At 40.5% G+C, this 17,431-nt stretch overlaps 1 protein-coding gene across 6 annotated transcripts in view; it reads right to left on the reverse strand.

Annotated features, from left to right (window-relative positions):
* Positions 1–16,225, reverse strand: part of FAR2 (fatty acyl-CoA reductase 2) — a 172,699-nt gene extending 156,474 nt beyond the window's left edge. For 2 of the 6 annotated variants that reach the window (XM_021092129.1, XM_003355533.4), the window contains exon 1: positions 15,323–15,889. The gene's annotated coding sequence lies outside the window, so the exon portion shown is untranslated. Of the gene's footprint in view, positions 1–15,322; positions 15,894–15,948 lie in introns of those variants that run through there. The other 4 variants (XM_021092128.1, XM_013988334.2, XM_013988336.2 and 1 more) reach the window with 4 other exon arrangements.

Consider the following 17,431-nt stretch of genomic DNA (forward strand, 5'->3'; position numbering starts at 1 on the left):
CTGGATTCTTGAGTTCTGGTTGGCTCTTTTCTCTCCATCTCAGCTCCCACACAGGATTCATGCGCTGTAGCTAATGCATCTTTGCTTCCCCATAGCTTCAGGATTGACTGTAATTCTCTAATCCTTGCATATCACAATAGCTCACCATACTGTGGCAACCACTCTTCTGAATGGTTTATGTGTATTAATTCATGAATCAGCACAACAATTCTATGATATTTCCTGTTATAAGCCCCCTTTTACAAGTAGGAAATCGAAGCATAGAAAAAACTAAAGTGATTTACCTCAGGTCACACAGCTTGCAGGCCAGCACCAGAGGCCACGCGCTCATGAGCCAACCATAGGTTTGCCCTTTGTACTGCCCTGCCCTTCACTGAGCAAAGCTCAGACTTCATTCCTTTGGGAAGCAGTTGCCAATTCTCCCCTCACTCTGTTGAAAGTTGTATCTGCCAAACTCTCAGAGTCCCTATTCAGCATCACCTTATTTGGAACAGGCTTATTGGTCTGTTTTGTCCACTGGATTGCAAACACCTTCAAGGTAATGACTGTTTTACTATTCTTTCAAAAATTTTTTTAAATTAAAAGACAGTTTATTTATAATGTTGTGCCAATTTCTGCCGTACCTCAAAGTGACCCAGACATATATATATATATATATATATATATATATATATATTCCCTTTCTTATATTATCTTCGATCATGGTCTATCCCAAGGGACTGGATATGTTTTGCTATTCTTAATATCCACAGGATTTGACACAGTACCTGACAGTAATCAGTAAATAAATACTTTTTGACTGAATATATGAAAGAATGAAGGCCCACCTACGTCTTTCTGCCTTCAATTTTTCCTTATTCCATCAGTCTTCCATCTTGATGTAAGTTGGAGAAACTAGTGAGACATTAGTATGTAAGGTCCATGGAGACTGGTAAACCCCCACTTACCTTCCTTAATCACCAAGATAAGCCTATTGATTGTTCCCCAAATGTTTGGTCACAAACTCATCACTCTATTAAGACAATCATTTTCTTCATCTATAGGCACTATATCCAGGACTCAAATTTGTGTTAAATTTTATCCTTTGACTTTTGAGTGTTAAATAAAAATAATTTATAATCCATTAGACTGGGAATTAGGATCCTACAAGCAGGGTAAATAAGCATTGACCTTAATACTGAGGGCCCTAGAACATTCATAGTCACGATGGGCTTCAGAAGTCATTACGGTGAGATATATTTTAAATGACTTAATGTTTAAATGTTTTAGCTTTAGAGTTGTTAGTCTGAGGTGGCCAGACTGCTACTATGTCCCCTGATTCGAAATCATACACAGAATTCTAATAAATGGACAGCCAGATGGAAATACAATTTTTATTTCCTAAATCATAAAAAAATTAATTTCAGATGGAAAGCAGATTTTAGTATGAAAGGCAAAACAATCTAGTCTTAGAAGAGAACATCTGCCTGATTTGCATGTAGGCAGAAAACATTACCTATAAAATAATAACAATAATAAATTGTACTCTTAAAAGTAAGAATTTGTACAAATGGCATGGGTTTAATCTTCAAAATATACAAAAAATTCATACAACTCAGGAATAAAAAACAACCCAATTGAAAAATGGGCAGAAGACATAAACATTTCTCCAAAGAAAACTTATGGATGGCCAGTAGGCACATGAAAAGATGTTCAACATCATGGATTATTAGAGAAATGTAAATCAAAACTACAATGGAATACCACCTCACGCTGGTCAGAATAGCCATCATTAACAAGTCTACAAATAACAAATGCTGGAGAGGGTGTGGAAAAAGGGAACTGTCCTACACTCTTGGTGGGAATGTAAACTGGTACAACCACTATGGAAAAAAGTATAGAGGTTCCTCAGAAAACGAAATACAGAACTACCATGTGATCCAGAAATCCTACTCCTGGGCAAATATCCAGACAAAACCACAATTCAGAAAAATACATGCATCAATATGTTGACAGCAGCACTCTTCACAACAGCCAAGACATGGAAACAACCTAAATGTCCATCAACAGATGAATGGATTACGAAGTTGTGGTACAGATACACAATGGAATACTACTCCACATAGAAAATAAATAGTGATAAATAAATGGAAAATAAAATAGTGCTATTTGCAGCAACATGGATGCAGCTAAAGAATCTCATACTAAGTGAAGGAAGTCAGAAAGAGAAAGACAAATACCATATGATATCACTTACATGCAGAATCTAAAATATGGCACAAATGATCCTAGCTACAAAACAGAAAGAGACTCACAGCCATAAAGAACAGACTTTGGTTGCCAAGGGGGAGGCAGGAGGGAGTGGGATGGACTCGAGTTTGGGGTTAGTAGATGCAAACTATTCCATTTAGAATGTATAAGCAATGAGGTCCTACTGTCCAGCACAGGGAATTACATCCAATCTCTTGTGACAGAACATGATGGAAGATAATATGAGAAAAAGAATGTTTTGTAGCTTGGATCATTTATGCCATATTTTAGATTACACATGTAAGTGATATCATATGGTATTTGTCTTTCTCTTTCTGACTTTCTTCATTTAGTATGAGAATCTCTAGCTGCATCCATGTTGCTGCAAACAGCACCACTTTATTCTTTGCTACGCTGAGTTGTATTCTATTATGTATATGCACCAGATCTTCTTTATATGTGTGTGTGTGTGTGTGTGTGTGTGTGTGTGTGTGTGTGTGTGTGTGTATGACTGGGTCACTTTGCTGTACAGCAGAATTTGGCATGACACTGTAAGTCAACTATATTTTAATAAAAAATATGTGAAAAAAAATTTTTTTTAAATTGTGTTCACTGAAAGAGAAAATTAAGAGCATAAAAAGGCAAGCCATAGACTGGGAGACATCATTCACAATACATATATCTAATAATGGAATTGGATCCAGGATATATAAAGTATACACACAAATCATTGTGGAAAAAAAAATACGCAATAGACAAACAGGCGAGAGTTGAGTACTCCTTAAGAAAAGGTATCCAAATGGCCATTATACAAAACGGTGCTCCACTGTCAGTCACTAGAGAAATATAAACAAAACTATTCTGCCATACAACTACTCTCCCATCAAAATGGCTTAAATGAAAAGAACAATGAGAAGTGTTGACATGTGGAACAAGGACACCTCCTGACTACTGCTTCTGAGAATACAATCACTTTGGAAAACTCTTTGGTAAATTTTATTAAAGCTCTCTATATAAATCATTTCCATGTGGAGGTATACCCAACTGTAATATGTACATATGTTCAACAAAATACATTCATAAGAAAGTTAATAGCACTATTTCTATGAACCTCATACTGAAAAGTACCTAACCGTTCATCAACAGTAGAATGGGTAAACTAAATGTGGTATATTCACAGAACAGAGTACTATACAGCAATGAGAAGGAATACACAAAAATTTGAATGAATCTCATAAACAGAACACTGAGTAAACAAGCTGGATCCAAAACAATGCACACTGTGCAGTTTTACTTACATGTAAAACTTCAAAAACTGGCTGGCCCAATCTATGTTTAAATGTTGCTAATCTATGACTTGAGGGTCAGCATAATGATTGTTCTGGGGATGGGCAATAGGTAATGAATGAATGGGAACATAAAGGGACTTATAGGATTCTGATAGTATATATATATATTTTGATTCTGGAAGCTGAAATCTGAGAATTGCTTATTACTGTGTTTATGATATATTCACTCTTCCACACTGAAGTTATACCTTATAAAAATAATAAAAATCACAAGAAGAAGAAATTCATGGTGAAAAAATAGTTATTACTTATGTTCATTATTAATCAATACCTAAAATACACAGGGTTTTTGTTTTATTTTTTTCTCATTTTGGTTTTGGTTTTATTTTTTGGGGTGTGTATAACACCAAAAGTACTTAGATATTATTTCATGACCATATTCCATTGTGGTAAGGAGGAACCTAGTATTAGTTACCTGGGTGTTACAGGTTGAACTGTGCTCCCCGCTCCCCCACCCAACCCCGCTCCAGTTTCATATGTTAAAGTCCTACACTGCAGTATCTCAGAATGTGACCTAATTTGGAAGTGGGGTTATTATGAGGCAACTAATTAAGTTAAAAGGAAGCATTACTGGAGTAGGGTGGGCTCCTACTCCAATAGGACTGATGTCGAAATAAAAGAGGAAAATTGGACAAATAGACATGAATAGAGGGAAGGTGATATAAAGACACAGGGGGAAGAAGGTCATTGATGAGCCATGAAGAGAAGCCAAGAACTGATGTTTCCTTCACAGCCTGGGAAGGACCCAACCCTGCCAACACCTTGATTATCTTAGTCTCCAGCTTTCTGAGATGGAGGAAACAAGGGTGATGCTAAAAGCTTTTCTGCACTAGGGAATCACCCCCCCCCCCCAGCTACATTGACTAGCATTTCATACTCTTGGCAAGGGTGCTCTAGGAAATGGGGAGCAGGGGGAGGGGTTATGCAAGGGAATTACATGACCCTTTCTGTTTTGGAACAATGTAATATTCTGAATCATGTGACGCACTGAAGACGGGTCAGGAAGATCTAAACATCCCAAAGAGTTCTATGGTCCCTGGGAGGAATCCTCAGAAGGGACATTTCTTAGGTCTAGAAGTCTTCAAGGAGGTAAAGCAGTGCTCCTAAAGCATCAGTACCCTATTTTGTTTTGGTCATGACCTCTTTGAGAATCTGTTGAAAGCTGAAGTTCCCGTCGTGGCGCAGTGGTTAACGAATCCACCTAGGAACCATGAGGTTGTGGGTTCGATCCCTGTGCTTGCTCAGTGGGTTAACGATCCAGCATTGCCGTGAGCTGTGGTGTAGGTCGCAGACTCGGCTCAGATACCGAGTTGCTGTGGCTCTGGCGTAGGCTGGTGGCTACAGCTCCGATTGGACCCCTAGCCTGGGAACCTCCATATGCTGCGGGAGCAGCCCAAGAAATGGCAAAAAGACAAAAAAAAAAAAAAAAAAAAAAAGAATCTGCTGAAAGCTGTAAGTCCTCCCATCCAACGAATACCCATACCCATCCAGATTTAAGAGTACAGGTGAGGGTTTTTTTAAGCAGCGGGTTGGTTTTTGATGTTGCTTGTAGAAATAAAGGTAGGTGGCTGAATATAATGGGGTTTCCACTTTTCATCACACAGGAAGTCAGCAACTAATTATTGACCTTATGCCAAGACTCAAAGGGATCGTTTGGGAAACTCTGTAACCTTCCCATGTTGGCTGTTTTGCCTCTTCCTCTATTTCTTTTTCCACAGTGATTAGCAGTTAATTGCTTGACATGCAAAAAGAGATCGTGTGTCTATTTTTAAGGGCAAAAAGGAAGGGGGGAAACCTGCAGATTGAATCCAGTCAATAGCCAGGTTTGAGGAAAGGATGAGTGTAATCAAGAGGAAGGCAGTACAGGCTAATTAATCCTCAGGACTTGTTGTGAACAAAGGAGAACCTTGTTTCCCTGCTTCTTAATCTTCATTATCTTCCCTGCAGACTTTTATTCATTTTAACTCCATTTCCCATCACACCCTTCTTGGTATTAATTGCTCAGGGCTCTCTGGAGGGCTAAATTATTGACTGAGGCTGCTTAGATGGGAGAAGAATAAGAAATAAAAATATATGACTCTTTTATATTTTTACATTCAGGATATTTGCTGAAAGATTTCACAAATTCCAAATTTTAACTGGTCAGTTTTAATTGCTCAATGAACAGGGAGAACTAAAGCTTAAAGGCAGATACTATATCTGGTTCACCACTATATTTGCAGAGCTAAACACCCAGGCTGATGCATGATAGATGCTCAAAAAATTGAATGAATGAATGCATGGAATAGCGAGAGGATTTGTAGTCTTAGGATTTGGATAATATTCTATACTTATCCACTAAATAGATATGTGATATATTTTCTATAAAATGAGAGAATTAGACCAAATATAGATAAGCTACTTGAACATTCTACAATTTATAATATGAATATAGTTGGTTAAGGCAAAACTATTTGCAGACATCACTATGCATAGTAGATAGGGTGGTGTGGTATGTGCTAACATACAGTATATCTAAGAGTTCGGGGAATTCTAATTTGAGAAAGTTTCACTCTGTCCTAAAAGAAACTGAGACCTAAATTTACCTAAAGTGCAATCCTGTGATCAGCAATGTACTCGGCAGCACTTGCATAACTGTGGCTTCAGGCAGCACTGGACCAAAATAGTAAAAGATGGAAGAAGCAAAGTCACAATTCTACTTGAAAGAGTTTTGACAAGTACAGGTTGCCAAGGAAGAAAGAAACTGCTTTTTGGATGAGAGTAATACCTCTTTCAGACCATCAAGATTGTGAGAGCTTGAGAACAGTTTTATAAGTGGACATTAATATTCTCAAAGCCTTTTGGTAAGAGAATAAAGTTGTCCATCCTTTAGCTCTTATGTTTATCTTCAGAACAGATATGTCCTAAGAGTCTTTTGTGAACAAAACACAATGGAAATGAGTCAATTCAGATTGAGAACAGTTACAGCATAATGGAAATAAAAATACACAGACGGACATTAAAGTTGATTTCATTCATATTTGTCAGGGTATCTTATTTACATCTGTGTTTCATGTGGAATTAAGTGGACAATTTCTCTTAAATTTTAGATAAATAGCTCTATATTTTTATTAAATGAATATTCTCCACCTTTAAGATGCTTTCGTTATTGGTGAAAACTATGCTGCTACTTCCCTGCACACCTGTTAGTATTAAATGCCGTCTCTCAAAAATAATAATAAAAAATCTTTCACACATGCACAAACTGTGAATTACTACACAAAGCTTCTTTTGTTCAGCTTAGCAAATTCTCCTGGGCAGATGCCTCCAGTTTGTTGACAATATTGTGCATTGGCAGACCTAACTATGCTTGAAGTGCTTAAGTGGTTTCAAATACGTCGGAACCAGACACACAATTTAACAGTCTTCCTAATTTCCAACTATCCTGCCCTTAAGAGTTTGTGCCAACTTTGGTGGAATGTGACCTCCTACTGACCTGTGATAAATAAAGTGAAATTTTTCTAAAATGATCTAAAATGTGAAGCATTTTTACAATGGCTTTTTCTCATTTCTTGGCTCAGGAAATATTATTCTTGCCTCCCGTGGCCGTCCTGTTATTCACTAGCACGTGCTACTGATCCAAGACCTCCCAGCTGAGGTGGATGGATGGGGAAGTGGGTAGGAGAGGCTGAATTTTTGCCTTTTCTATTCAGATTCACAGGGGAAGAGCTTTCCTTTCTCTTCCTCCCCTCATGTGTGTGCTTCAACATTTGGGGCCATCTCTGCAGGAGACTGAGAGGTTAAAAAGCATTAACAACAGGGGTTCCTATTGTGGCTTCATGGTAATAAACCCAACCAGTATCCATGAGGATGTGAGTTTGATCCCTGGCCTCGCTCAGTGGGTTAAGGATCTGGCATTGCCATGAGCTGTGGTGTAGGTTGCAGATGCGGCTTGGATCTGGTGTTCCTGTGGCTGTGGTGTAGGCCAGAAGCTGCAGCTCTGATTGGACCCCTAGCCTGGTAACTTCCATATGCCTCAGGTACGGCCCTAAAAAGACCAAAAAAAAAAAAAGCATTAAAAACAAGATAATAGTATGTCTAAAAGCCATAAGGGTCACCTATTGTCAGCTGCAACTAGAAAGTGCTTGGCTGGACTGCAGAGGTTAAGGATACGGAATTATCTAGGCCTTTTCAAATAAACCATGACTAAAACAAGAAACATTCACTATTCTTAGTGTCTGCCAATTAAAGTTAGATAAATTTTTTTTTCACTATCTACTTCATCACATTGCTGGCTACATAAAGAAATATATAACAATTTTTTTTTTTTTTTTTTTTTGCTTTGATACAGATTACCAAGTGGGAATCAGGTGGGAAAATGGCTAGTGAACAGAGCTCTCACCTGAAACCAATTCTTCTTCTTTAAAGGTAGGTCTCAGAATTAGTCATGGAAAATCCCCTGATCAACAAAGCTGGCAAGGAGCCCCATATTTCAAACTCTTTAGTTTCTGCAGAATACCATGCTCTGCAAAGATTTTGTGATGGCAGCAGACCTAGGCACAAGCCACTATCTGCCATCTTCCCTTTCTAAGTCCCATGGAAGCACCTGAACCACCTGTCCCCACATTTGTACCTGTGCTGTGCTGGTTATGAATGAAGTACCTGGGGAGCCTCAGGTCAAAAGTGTTGGTTCAATAGGCTTGGGGTGGGGATGATGAAAAGTGTGTATTTGTTCCTCCTAACTTAAGACTGTCACCTTTAAACCATTCCTCTTGAAAAAAAAGGGTTCATTAATAAAAAATAGATTTGTTCCATCAGTGAAATAAAAATCAGAGGTGACTGTTCACAGGAAAGTTCAGGTAGCAGATTTCAACAGCTATGTAATATTGGGGTTAATTACCCCCTCTACCTCTTGGGCCCTGGTTTGGTTTATCCTTATATATGACTTCAAATGTTTGAGTAGCTTTCAAAAGCTGTCACCTGCAAGACTACCTTCCCACGTTGTCATGTAACAATAGCTACACTAGTCATGGACAATAAAGGGCACTACTATGGTTCCAATGAGAATAACATTTGAGGAGTTTCTGCACAGTCAGCTGACCTATTTGTATTTGACCCTTGACATAGACTGAACTTTTCAGTCCTCCCAAAATATGTATGTTGAGATCTAGTCTCCAATGTGATGATGTCACATCACACTGAATGGAATCAGTGACCTTATAAAATAGGCTCCTGAGAAACCCTCACTCCTTCCACCATGTGAAGTAACAAGGGAAAGAAGAACATCTATGAACTAGGAAGTTCAAATCTGCTTGTGCCTTCATTTTGGACCCCCAGCCTCCAGAACTATAAGAAATACATTTTTGTTATTTATAAGACACCCAGTCTATGGTACTTTGTTATAGCAGCCTGAACTAAGACTATCCCTTAATATATAAAACAAATCTAGTAAAATTATCTATGGCCAGTGAGTTTAATAGCTTAGAGCAGGGGCCAGACATTTTATATAAAAGGCCAGAGGGTAAACAGACCAGGCTTTGCAGATCACAGCTACTCACTACATGAAACACTAAAGCAGCCACAGACAATAGGATGAATAGATGCCTGGCACTGGCTGGTTTCCAATAAAACTTTATTTATGGATACCAAAAATTGAATTTCATATAACTTTCATGTGCCACAGAACATTATTCTTCTTTTGATTTTTTTCAACCACTTAAAAATGGAAACACCATTCTTAGTTCAAGAGAGACACAAAAATAGGCAGGAGCTAGATTTGGCCCTCAGGTCATAGTTTGCTGACCCCTGGCGTAGAGCACCAAATGGATGAAGCCATGGTCAGAATCCAGAGCTGTATGAACTTGTTTCTTTTGTTCTGGTCTGTTGGTCATTCTTTGGTCATCAGTTGCCCTTCTGTCTCCAACCCACCACCATGCGAATGTGCTGGGGACCAGGAAAGGAGATATAAGAGATTGATTGCAAAATCATTGTTCCTACAGACACTCTAGGTATTCACATTGTGCTGACCTGCAGGGGGGTATATTACAAGTATCAAGTAAGGCCCAGACCCACCGTGGAATATGAGAGCCCTGTGAAATCTTCCTCCCTGTATATACTTCAGCTTCCTCATATGCACATCTTGATTTGACAGAATAGACCTGCCTAGTCTTTCCAGGAAAGTAGAAATTAAAATTTGTAAAAAAAATTGATTGTTTTTAGTCAGACTACAGATCTTGCTTGTATCTCTTTATGTCTTATCCACATGGAAGAATTGTTTTCATCATCAACTTAACACTTATTAACAGAGTCAGTTCAGTTCTGGGCTTCTGCTTTCCTTCAGCTAAGTAGCATGAAAGAGATGAGCAAAGCTGATGGTTAATAGAGAGCTGTGGATGTTAAAAGGTTTAATCTATTAATATAGGGCAGCATTTCCCAAAGTGTTTAGGCCGAATGCTGACTCTGTTTGATGTTCTGCCAAAAAAAGCATTTCAAGGTCAAGTAAGTTTAGTAAATGTGGCATAAAACATCTTTTTTTTTTTTTGATGATTCTTAATGTGCATTATTAGTATGTTAAAGGCTCTGAGGATGCCTGCAAAAAAAACTGCTTAACTAGGTCAAATTAAGTGTTCCTCAAACTCATGTGATCAGGGCAGCTATTTTATATTCACTTTACGAACAACCTGAGAAACTAATGATCCATGGACTAGATTTTGGAAATAGTGATACAGACAAGGTAGGAGAATGGAAAGATTCTAAGCAGGAGAGTGAGTTGTGTTGTGAAGTAATCACTTTAATGAAGATCAGACCTTTCTCTCTGGGTTTTTGTCATTTTAGATTACACCATATTCCATTCATGGCCTCAAGTCAGAAAAACTTGAGTCATATCTGTTATAGTGGTAACCTCTTAAAAAATTATAAAGTGCCTGCACAGTTCATAAATAATTTCAACAGTACAAATGATAATCTGAAAAAACTATCTTCCTCTCTCACCTCTACCCCAACAGCCTGGCGCACTTTCCAGAGGTACCAGGCAGCATTTGTTGGTTTCTATGTCACTTTTCATGAGGAGCTTATAGTTTTGGATCAGAAACATTCAGCAGTATCTACTGAAGGGAATTTACTCCACACTTCTTTCTTTAGCCACCTCTCATCACCAGCTATCACCAAGTTCCAACAACTCTACTTTTGAAATGCACTTCAAGCCTGCCCACTTCTCTCCATCTTCCCTGTCAGCACTGCTGTCAACTCTATCCTAACTGGTATCACACTTCCCATCCTTGATCTCATTAGTCCATTCTTATAGCAGCCACAAAGATCTTAACATTGAAATTAGTCTTCAATGGCTTCACATTAAAATTCAGGGATAAATTAGGAGTTGGGGATTAATACATACACACTACTGTACGTAAAATAACAAGAATCTACTGTATAGCACAAGAGACTCTACTCAATATCTCATAATAATCTATAATATAATGTAATCTGAAAAAAAATAACTGAATCACTTTGCTGTACACTTGAAACACAACATTGTAAATCGACTATTCTTCAATTAAAAATTAAAATTACAATTAAATAAAATTAAAAATCTTAAGATCTGTGGGAATCTGAATGATCTGGCTCCTGCCTACCCACTACACGCATGTCCAGCGTCTCAACAACCCCCTCACCCAACACATGTGCCTCCTTTCTGTCCTTTGAACACTTCCAGGATTTTCTTCTCCTTACAGACTTGCTATTTGCTATTTCCTCTGACTAGATTGATATTTCCTTTTTTTTTTTTGGCCATGTTACTCCCTCTGCTTCCTTCAAATGTCAACTTAAATGTTTCTTTGTCAGAGACCTTCACAGAGCACCAAATCTGAGTCAGCCCCTGGATTTTTCTTTTCTTTTCTTTTTTTATAGCATCTCATTTTCTCTATACTATTTCCAACAATTTATTATATAGATATATTTTTCATATTCCTGTAAGATCCAAAAGGATGGGGGCACATCTGCTTTATTCCATGCTAAATGCAGAAAATTGAGAGTTGTAATTGGTCATAGAATAGGCTTAATAATCATGTATTATACGATGAAGCTAGCCAGTGGAAATCTTATCATCTGCCTTTTCCTTACATGAAACTTTAGCCCCCTAGAGATTTCCATTTTTTTTGTGTTTAACATCCAGAAGACTCATTAATTCATCTTTATTAGGAGAAGAACTTTAAGGTCACCTCATGTAACTCTCCTCTTAAGCGTCACTAACCATTTCTGTTTATTTTACTCTCTTCTTGGGAATTTACCATACTTAACCTTCTGCACCATTCATCTGGTACCTAATTTCATATTGCCTTGTAACAACTTATCTGCTATGTTAATTAACACTTTACATTTACATATTTGGTCTTGCCAATGATACCATACATTTATGGGGTACAGGACTTACTTAGTACTTCATATCCTAAAGTACACAATATGCCTCTGCACAGAGCAGTTGCATGAAAGAAGGTTCCATCCACCCTCTCTGACGTGCCCATTTTAAGACTTTGATAAGGAAGTTTCAATTCGCTCTTCTTCAACCTTCTGAGTGTGTTGCCACTATGCTGGGAATAAAAGCTGTGATGAGGGTAAATTCTAGGTCAGAGAGAAGCAATTAAGGAAGGAGTATGGGGACACAGGACTTGCCCAAAATTTCACACTTCCTTCCCCAGTGGTAGGAGAGATGAAGAAAACCTAGTAAGGAACTGAGTGTACTTTATATTGTGAGGTATCTCCCAGAATATTTAAAAGAGTGCCTTGCTCAAGATTTTGAAAATATAAATTTTTAAAACTTAAATGAAGCAAAGGGAATTAACTCAAAAAAATTCAATCGCCGACTGTCTCTCATCGTTTAATTTTGGGATGAATTTGACCCGAACATAAATTTAATTCAGGCAGTGTCTTTGGGATCCAAGAAGGTAGTGTGTACTTTTAATTGCAATTCCAATCTTGCGCAAGATAATGATTTTTTAAGGAATATTTACAATACCAGGATTTCTCATTGTGGTGCAGAGGAAGCAAATCTGACTAGTATCCATGAGGATGCAGGTTTGATCCCTGGCCCCACTCAGTGGGTTAAGAATCCAGGGTTGCTGTGAGCTGTGCAGCTCAGATCCTGCGTTGCTATGGCTGTGGTGTAGGCCGCAGCTTCAGCTCTTGATTCAACCCCTAGCCTGGGAATCTCCATATGCCACAGGTGTGACCCTCAAAAGCAAAAAACCAAGCAAGCAAGCAAACAAACAAAAAACCCCCAAACCTTAGCTACTTTTAATTTTTTCTCCCATCAAAACATTAGGGTTATAAAGGTTCTACAACCCTTTTAATGCACTTAACCAACCTGCCTCAAGCTACTTCTTAAACATGGAGTCAAAAAGTGAAGCTTGTCACAATACCGTCTTAGTATAGAACTGTTCAAGGTAAGTAGACAGTTTTATAATTATTAGCTCTTTTTAACTATGTGCCTTCACTTTTTAAGGTGAATAGAGTAGTAGATAATGACTGTTATCTTTGTCTTTTCAATGAGGAAACTGGGCATAGAGGGACTTAGTGACACAAGCATGCAGCAGCTAACTTTCAGTTTGTGTCAGAGAATTCACCTCAAATGCAGGATTGCTGAGACAATGCTGTTATTCAGGAAGTGAGAGAACAGAAGTGTGAACCTGGGCTCAAGACTGGCTACAGAATTTGCAGAGTCTAGTGTAAAATGAAAACTTGGAGCTCCTTGTTTGAAAATTACTAAGAGAGCTGACAGTGACTGCGGAACATTAAACCAAGTGTGGGGGCCTTGCATGTACTGGGCACTGTACTTCCAAGCTGGCCGTGCCTTAAGTCTCTGGACTGCCAACAGCTGGGTGGGTGGGTAGCAAGGAGGCTGGGAGTTCCTGAAATTGTAGGCAGGATTCTATGTTAGTATGTATATGCTTATTTTTCATATCCCGTAGCTTTTATCAGATCTTTAAGTGGTCTGTTAACAAAATAAAGCATTAAGAAATCTCTTCAAGAGTAATAAACATGCTCAAAGAGACCAAACACAGTGTTGCAAGGACAGCATGCTGGTATCAGTGTACATGCTTCCTCAGAGATTGTGTTTGTAAATGCATGAGGTTTCATGGATGCACAAAAATTAACGCAAAAACAAAGAATTCTTAAGGCTGCCCAGATACTGTCAGAAAAAAAAACACACAAGAAAGCATCTTCAGAAGATAGGAAAGCATGGTGAGATGTTTTTCTTTTTTTCTTTTTTTTTTTTTACAATTTTCACCCCTTTAATGGATGCTTCTGTCTTCTGTAATATCACATCCCTCTTTTAAGTAAAAGAGAAACATATCACTGTAAGATTCACCAACTCGTGATTTATACTGATTTTAGAGATAATCATAACCCGATAGAAATAAGAGTAAGGTAGGAATTCGTTAATAAAGCAAGTGCAGAAGATGCCCTTAGAAATAGACAGAGTACTCTAAAGATCTGCACTGAGAAATACTACAGATGAGATGCTACAACTATTGAGTCTGGCTGCTAAACCCCACGGTTGTCTCCTAGAAGTCTCATACACAAATACCACTATGTGTGAACTTGCAGAAAAGCCTGCCCCTTCATTTTGAGTGGCTACCTTAAAATTTTTATTTAGTCTCTTTGACCTTTTAGACTAGATATGCTCCTCAGCCAAATCAACTCATAAATAGGGATAGAGAGAGATGGGTAATTGAATCCACGGGGTAATTCTCAAATTTCCGTTTGCACAGTGTCGAACTTCTCTTGATTCGGCCACTAACAAGTAGAAAAACACAATTCACTTGAATTTCCTGGTCACCCTGCCGTTCCCACTCTTATTCTTGTTACAAGGCCAATGGGGCACTCTAAACGATTCAACCAACCGCCAAAGCTCTTCTAGATCCAGCAAGAACCTGATTGCACACACCTGGTACCTCATCCATCAAAGAATAAGTGTTCATAACTCTACCCATTCCCGCAAGATAAAAGAGTAGAAGGCTGGCAGGTGTGATGTTTTTCTCTGGTTTCTAGAATGAAGTCAGTAGTTAACTCCTTTAATTGAACGGAATTAGCCCTTTGATAACAGGAATGCGAGCAGCATTCCCGCAAGCCAATCCAGTTGGAATCATCTGGTATCCGGGCCCCCGAAGAAGAGATGAAAAACTTCCAACGCGGACAGACCCAGCCCAGGCCACCCCGGCTCATTTCTGCCTGGGGCTCAGTAAGTGCAGAGGCCGGGGTGGGACCAGCGGTGACGAGGCCAAGGCCGCGAGGAAGCGCGCCACGACAGCCCTGGGCGCAGGGAGGGCGGCCGCCGCGCCCCACGTGGCCCCGTTCTCTCCAGGAACAGTCAGTCCCAGGGGCCAAGCAGGCCTCCACCAGACCTAGGCTGAGCCTCTCCTCCGCGGGCCCCAGCTGCTGCACCGCTCCCATGTTAACTCTCTCGGGCCCTTCCCGGCGCGCGCCCTTCTCGCCTCCGCGCGCCCCGTAGGCAAAGCAGGAGCCTAGTGCGCTTAACCCGCCGGCAGATGACAAGGAGCGGCTGGGGGCAGCTCCCTGGCAGGGCCGCGGAAAACGCCCGTTCCCCCCCACAACCCCGCCCCCGCGCCCACCCTTCTTCTGGGTCCAGCGAGGGCCGCCCCACCCTCCGTCCCTCTCCAGCCCGCTGAGCCCTGCCTCCCCGCCACCCCGGCCCATTCTTAGCCGGGGAGGCGTGGGCGCTGGCGCGGCCCGCCTGCGACCCCGAGTACCTGCTCCTCCAGCGCGGAGCCGGCTCAACTAGTGGTCCTCTAAATCCCAGTCCTTCCCCGGGGCTCCGGGGAGTGCTTCGGCCACAAGGAAACTGCTCTCGCCTTTCGGCCCCCAAACGTGACACTCTCTATATCCGGCTCGGAGACTGGGTGTGGGGCGGGAGGAAACCACCCTCCCTCCGACCTTCCCCGTGGCAGCCTTGGCCTCGGCGTTGGGCGCGGAGACGGCGGCGGCCTCTGCCCGGGGCGGGAGGAGGGCGAGGGGCTGGCGAGGGCCTTACAGGCCACTGGGCGACCGCATCTTGGGCAGGGCGGCCGTGCGCACAGGCCCGCCCCGCAGCTTCCATTCATTCAGAGCCGCGCAGATCCACTCGCTATTACTCCCGGATTGGATTCCCGCACCCGCCCACCCCTTTTCTTTAATCGGTGGGTGAGGGGAAAGGGAGCAGGAAAGGCGCCCCTCTCTGGTCTGGAATAAAAGCTCCCACACCTTGAGAGAAAGGAAGGGCGGAGGTGAGGAAGAGAGACAGAGTCAGAGAGCAGGAAAGGAGAGCCAGAGAAAGATGAGGGCGGGAGGGGGGAGACGGAGGGTCAAAGGTTCTAGTATGCACGCTTGGAGGACACACCTTTCCCCACCCAGCCTAGGAGAAAAGGCAGCCAAAAATCCGAGTTTACTCAGCTCGTCCGTATTGCACGCCCAGTGGGAGCGATGCTCTTGAATCTGTTCCAGACTCTGCGGAGGCGCCCGGCAAGGACCGACCAGCGCAGTGTCCTTTTAAAAATGCAGGAGGGGCTGGAGGCGCGGTGTACTCCTGCCCAGGGTGAGGAGGGCAGAAATCAGGCTCTGTCTGCGTCGAGTAGGAGTGGGTAGGTGACTAGGAGACCAGAGAGATCAGAGATGCGGCTGCAGGAATAGCAGCCGGTGGCCAGCTTTTCTCAGCAGTGCTTCTCTAAATATTTTTTTTTAATGCCCTTGTTCTGAAATAGACTTTTTATTTTAAAGACTGATAGCTTTGAGGGAAATTGGTTTGGTCACTGTTAAATTTTAAACGGAAAAACTGGAGCCGTCGTCGGGGAAGACTTATAGAGGGACATACAGGCAAGTGGGTGGAGCTGTCACGGTCCTCAGCCAGGAAATGCTGAAAAAAAACGGCCAACGCCCAGCCTAATTCCTCGGACAAGGTGGAAAGTAAATTCCCAAATAAATATGCTGTGTTAAGAAAAGCTAAAAAAGAATATTGCCCTATAAGTGGTCTTCATTCTCCTCATTACAACAATCAACATATAAAGAGATAAAATTAATTTATGAAGGTTGGAGTAAATATGAGCCATTTCTTCCATTACAAAAAAAAAAAAAAAGTCACTCCCATCCTGAATTATCTTCTATTGGGCTCTCTTCTGTTAAATGTGATAAACAAAGTGTAGCCTAAAGACGCTGTGGCTAATGTTCTCTGGTGACTTCATGAAAGCAAGAAGAGACAGAAAAAGTTAGGACCCAATAAATATACTCTTTGCTACCCCTCCCCCCAACACTGGGGAATAAGTCAATGTGTTCTTAAAAGTGTATGACAGCACTTGAAACAATACTGTCAAATGATGGTGAGAAGGTATTGAAACCACTCATCACATAGCAGATAGAGGTAAATTGTTACAATTCTTTGGAAAACAATTGGCAAAAAGTTTCCAAGGCTCAAAATATTTAGTCACTCAAAATTGTGTTATTGTTCTGAAATTTTTGATGTAAGATTCCCATTTCTTAGAATTTATTTTTAAAAAATCCACAAAAAGGGAAATACTAAATGGACAAAGTTATAGGTTTATTACAGCATTATAATAATATGTATTATAATATGAGCATGTAATAGAATATGGAGGTTCTTTCCTGTTACATAGTTACGTAAAGTATAAAATAAAAAAATACTTTCAGTGGAATTTTGATGAATGAGGTGCAACATTGCTGTAGATCAAACCATAATTTCATTTTTACAGCTTAAAATGACATTTATATATGGGTCACATATTCATTGCCCAGGGCTGCCTTATCAATGTACACAGATTGGGTGGCTTAAACAGAAATGTATCATCTCATAGTTCTGAAGGCCAGAAGTC

The sequence above is a fragment of the Sus scrofa genome, chromosome 5 (assembly GCF_000003025.6).
Source record: "Sus scrofa isolate TJ Tabasco breed Duroc chromosome 5, Sscrofa11.1, whole genome shotgun sequence".
Taxonomy (NCBI): Eukaryota; Metazoa; Chordata; class Mammalia; order Artiodactyla; family Suidae; genus Sus; species Sus scrofa.